The sequence below is a fragment of the Pantherophis guttatus genome, chromosome 2, assembly GCF_059756535.1.
Source record: "Pantherophis guttatus breed Tessera chromosome 2, ASM5975653v1, whole genome shotgun sequence".
Lineage (NCBI taxonomy): Eukaryota > Metazoa > Chordata > Lepidosauria > Squamata > Colubridae > Pantherophis > Pantherophis guttatus.
Genome location: NC_142064.1, coordinates 269,306,544 through 269,312,543, shown reverse-complemented (window position 1 = coordinate 269,312,543; position 6,000 = coordinate 269,306,544).

The following is a 6,000-nucleotide window of genomic DNA, read 5'->3' as shown; positions in this document are numbered from 1 at the left end:
AAAGGACCCATTACTATGGGATCAAGAGAGAAAAGGCCATTTCCCAAGTAAAACAGCTAGGAAAACATTGTGCTGCATTCAGCTGGGGAGGAGATGCCATTTCATGGAGGATGGAGGAGAACGAGAGAATGAACCACAATTAGAATAGAAAAGAAAAGAACAGAATAGAATTTTTTATTGGCCAACTGTGATTGGACACACAAGGAATTTGTCTTTGGTGTATATGTATATGGTCTTAGTGTACATAAAAGATATGTTCATCAAGAATCAACACTTAATTATAGTCATAGGGCTATAAGGCAAGTGATGAGTTAAAGTGAGTTTACTGAAGCTACAAAAACACTGCATTAAATTTAGACTATTTGAAGTGATATCTCTATGGAATATAAGGTAATTGCTTCCAGGTCAATAGAAATAGGCAAGAAAAATATTTAATGTCACATGGCATATGGATAATAATGAAATATCACAGTAAGAGACTAATAAGAATATCCATAAAGGGATTTCAATGTAACCTAAATTAAAAGGATGAAAACATCAGGCCTGGAAGCCATCTTTGGTGTTAGGCCTTCAGGCCTGCCAGGTTTACACCTGTGGGAAACAGGAAGGTGGGATTGTATGGAGCATGGGTGATACATAGTCATAATAACATTCCTTTCTCAAGAACTCAAGGACATCTTGCCCTGCACCTAGAAGGCTGGACCTGGGAGGCATCCCCAGTTGGGACGATGTTTGATTGGACCATGTGATGGACTTGTGGGTGCTGGGCAGGGACTTGAACTTTTCTTTGGGTGGGGAAAACCTGGAAACTTTCAGATTATTACCCAGATGTGCCAATATGACATCTTTAAGTAGCTTTGAGGAATTTCGAGCCTGGGAGTTTTCTTTCATTGGGGGTGTTACTTGGAACCCTGACACAAAAGCTTTATTTCATAAGCCCCAGGCCAGGGAGCTTTTTTCTCACTGTACTTTACTTTACTTTACTTTACTTTACTTTACTTTACTTTACTTTACTTTACTTTACTTTACTTTACTTTACTTTACTTTACTTTACTTTACTTTACTTTACTTTACTTTACTTTACTTTACTTTACTTTACTTTACTTTACTTTACTTTACTTTGATTTGATTTGATTTGATTTGATTTGATTTGATTTGAATACCTCCCTACTCCCGAAGGACTCAGGGCGGTGAACAGCCAACAATAAAATACATACATACAAAATTTAAAAAGCAGAAATAAAATCAAATTAAATAGTTTGGCCCAGACAGATTAAAACCCCAATCAATTTAAAACAAATTTAAACTTTGAGTATTAAAAATATTAAAAACATTAAAATATTAAAATTAAAATTGTTTAAAAAAAGAGGGAGAAAGTTAGGCGAGGTCCGCCTGGTGAAATAAAAAGGTCTTTAGAGCGCGGCGGAAGGCGCACAGATCCGGGATCCTCCATATCTCCGGGGGGAGCTCGTTCCAGATAGTAGGTGCCCCCACAGAGAAGGCTCTCCCCCTGGGGGCCGCCAGTGGACATTGTTTGGCCGACGGCACCCGGAGGAGCCCCTCTCTATGAGAGCGTACCGGCCGGTGGGAGGCTATTGGTGGTAGTAGGCGGTCCCGCAAGTACCCAGGTCCTGAGCCATGGAGCGCTTTAAAGGTGGTAACCAAAACCTTGAAGCGCACCCGGAAGACCACCAGGAGCCAGTGCAGCTCGCGCAGGAGGGGTGTTACATGGGAGCGCCATGTCGCTCCCATTACCACCCGCGCAGCTGCACTCTGCGCCAGTTGGAGCCTCCGGGTGCTCCTCAAGGGGAGTCCCATGTAGAGAGTGTTACAATAGTCCAGGCGGGAGGTGACAAGGGCATGAGTGACCGTGCGTAAGGAGTCCCAATCCAGAAAGGGACGCAACTGGCAAATCAGGCGAACCTGATGAAAAATCCTCCCGGTCACGGCCGTCAAGTGCTCTTCTAAAGACAGCCGTGAATCCAGGAGGACACCCAAGTTGCGCGCCCTCTCCGTGGGGGCCAATGATTTGCCCCCAATAGTCAGAGATGGCACCAACTGACTATATCGGGATTTTACCACAATTAACACCTGCTTTTGTGTTTTTTGAAAAGTTTTCAGGATAAAATCTTTCCTATGCTAGAAAGATTTCTAGGTGGCCTCTATGAGGGGACTCACAAATGCAGGAAACAATTGTCTCATTTCAAGCAACAGATTTTCCACACATCAAGCTCTGATTTGGTTTGTCACCCGGAAAGTGTGTCCGGCCATCCGAGCACCTGGAGGGTTTCTGGAGGACATTTTTACCTGCAGACCCAGGTAGACATTTCAGAAAAATATTTCCCACATAATAATTGCCTTAAGGGGGTGGGGGGGCTGGGGCCTTCAGCATTTTCAACCAGCTGCCACTGTCCCCAGACCTGGACTTCACCTCAGGGTCACCACTACCACAGATTTAATGTGGCCTTAATCTCCAGACCGGTGGCCTTTGCAGCCTTGCGCCATTCTCCAAGCCGCGTGGACCAAAGCATCTGAAAGCTTCTCCAGCACCCCCTCAAATCAAACGTGGATGGTGCTGGGACTCCAATGGCCTCCCCTATCCAGAAGTTCCTCCTAATTGGATAATAAATCTTTAATTATCCTCCCAGGAGCCTTTAATTTACTAAATTTACTAAAGCATTGTTAAATAACACCAGCTGCCTGCAATTACTGCAAGTTCAAATCTCACCAGGCTCAAGGCTGACTCAGCCTTCCATCCTTTCCAGGTAGATAAAATGAGGACCTGGTTTGTGGGGGCAATAAGCTGACTTTGTATAAAAAATAACACCGCTTGGGAGGGGAGGGGCCGAAAGCCCTACTAAGCAGGTATATACAAAAGTATGAAGGCTATTGCTTAATGCATTGTAAGCCGCCCTGAGTCTCTGGAAAAGGGCGGCATATAAATCGAACCAATAAATAAATAAATAAATTCAAATAGCTTCACGCCTTACAGTGATTGCAACTGGTGCAGAGGTTACATGAGAATTCCATCATGAGAATTTAAATTCTTAAGGAGAACTGAGATCTCTTAAGACCATGAGTCTTTTCTGCAGAGTCTCACCCTCTTTGGGTGAGTCATTTCCAAATCCCCAGAGCCTGGAAATACTGCTAGGCCTCTGCATGGTAGAATTTTTTGCAATATATTTCTTTATTTACATTCAACCTTCATTAGTTTTACCAATTACTCAAGGCAGCGAAGATATCCCACACACCTTCCTCTGCCTATTTTCCTCACAACAACCCTGTGAGGTGGGTTAGGCTGAGAGAATGACTGGCCTAAGGTCACCCAGGAGGCCCCCATGGCCAAGGAGGGACTTGAATTCAGCCTCCAGCTTTCTAGCCCAGTGTCCTAACCCAGGGGTGGGCAAATGTGGCCCTTTTACAACCTGTGGACTTCAACTCCCAGAATTCCTGTCTTGAATTCCTGTGGACTTCAACTCCCAGCTTGGCCGTCTCAGGAATTCTGGGAGTTGAAGTCCACAGGTTGTAAAAGGGCCACATTTGCCCACTAGTGCCCTAACCACTAGGCCAAATTGATTCTCCCAGATTAGATAAGTGGAGTTGTTTGGGACTAAATTTATTTATGGTTAAAAACAAAGCTCTACACAGGACAACCTCATATTAACTGAATTTTGGGTCACACAAAACACAATGTGGTATCAGTTTACAAATCACACTAAATTGAATATTGCACAATATTGTCGCACATATAATGCTGACACTACTAGAAACACCGAGGAGTCGAGAAGGATGGGTTTCTTCAAGCATCCAAGCCGATAAAACATCGGTCCCCCCCAAAAGCCCTTCCAAATAGGGAGCAAGGTTTACTTCTCGACTAAGTACTTGAGGCTGAAGCTGCCTTGCAAAAAGTTGGGGCCAAAATTGATAAGGCCCTTCCCAATCCTGAGGATCATCAACCCTGTATTGATGGAGCTGAAGCTTCCCCGTCTGCTTGGGAAAGTGCATCCAGTCTTCCACAGCAGCTCCTTCAAAGCCCCCAGTAGAGTCTCAGCTGAGGCCCCAAAACCCATTATAGTGCAAGGGGAGACGCGTTATGAAACAAAAAGAATCCTAGATTCTAGACCCGTGATGGCGAACCTATGGCATGCGTGCCACAGGTGGCACGCGGAGCCATATCTGTGGGCACGCGAGCGTTGCCCTAGCTCAGGTCCAGTGCACATGCGCGTGCCAGCCAGCTGATTTTCTGGCCTTCCAGGCTACCGGAAGTCAGGAAACAGTCTGTTTCCAGCCTCTGGAGGGCCTCTGGGGGCGGGGAGGCTGTTTTTGCCCTCCCCAGGCTCCTAGAAAGCATCTGGAGCCTGGTGAGGCCGAAAAATGGGCCTACCGGGCCCACCAGGCCATCACGTGCCAAAAGTGGGGGGAGCGCAGGGGTCATACGCGCATGCGCGGGGGGTGGGGGCACACTGAATTATGGGTGCCCCCCCCCATGGTCCACCCGCTTTTGGCACGTGATGGCAAAAAGGTTAGTCATCACTGTTCTAGGCTGTATCAGGGAAGATTATAATACCAGGTGCAATGGAAGGAATAGCCGTTGTCTGAAGCTCCCTGGGTAAAGAGCTGGTATGTAAAAGCAGATTAATTGACTAAGCAGTTAAATACCTTGGAAAGCCAAAAGCACCTCCTGGGAGAGGGAAGAGTGGCTGACTGAACACTAATTGATTTCCGTTTCAAACTTTTCCGGGTGTTCTGTCCCTGTCTCACACACGCACACAAACAGTCAGCCAGGAGTTAAATAAAACTTGCAGACAATAAATTCCTTCGATAACAGGATTGGCAGCAACCTAGTAGCTGCTTGCCAAGAACTTTACTCACAGAGAACCAAAACAAATACACAAAGCCACAGAATTGTCAAGTCCAGTCCGTATTAAATCCAAGGCAGGCAGATAACGTAGTTTCAGAGATACAATGCGACTCGCTAGTTGTTTAGTTTTGTCCGTCACAGAGCCTGAATGGCCACCACACCCCCTTTTATCCCCTGTGGGGTGTGGTCCAGTGACTCAGCTTGATCTCTAGCACGCCTCCTTTTCTGCTGCGGGCGCTTGTCTCTCCGACGCTGGCGTGGATCCAGCCAAGACTTATCTCCGTCACTGTCCGACTGCGACTGCTCGGTGATACCTGGCTCCTGGCCAATCTCTTCTCCTTCAGGAGACACCCAAGGCATTGCCAGAGAGGAGGGTCCTGGAGAGGGAGCCCTGGCCAACTCCTCTCCTTCACTTTCGGAGCCTTCTCCCTCCGATAAGACGGGCTCGGGGGTCGGAGTCACAACACGTTAAGAGGGAGATCTGACTGTCAACTCTGAAGCCATCCTGGCTGAAGCCATCTTTTGCTACCTTAGTTGCCACAAGCCCTGAGAGGGGGAAGGGAGCGGGGGAAGTATATACACCGCTGGGTTTCTTGTGGGAACCAAGGTCAGATGCACAGGTGGCTGTGGAAGGAGAAGAGTGACCAACCTGCCAGCACTTCTACTGGACAATGTGACCTGTGACATCTGGGAGAGGGAACTTCCACTTTTTAATTAGGTGAAAACCATAGGAACTTTTATTAGAGTTGGTTTTCACCGGCTGCACCGATATGGTGTATCCAATAAACATGTCCTTTGAGGAATCTACCTGCCTCGGAATTCTGCTTTCAATGGGTGTACTCAGAACGCTGACATTTTGTTCTCTATGGGGATCATGCCAAAGATGCTGGACAAGGATCTAGGATCCAAGAGACCACAGCTCCAGAATAGGTTATTTGTAGCTCAGCATTGAACTGCAAGGTCTTTGATGCTCTCTGAACTTGATGGTTTCCTTCAGATGTTTCAATACCCAGCTAGGTAAAAGCATCAATGTTAATGATGTCACCTAGCATTGATAATGTTATCTAATTGGGTGATGAAACGTTTTCAAGGAAACAAGTTGAGAGGACACCAAGGTCCCCACACCATCTTTGGCCAAA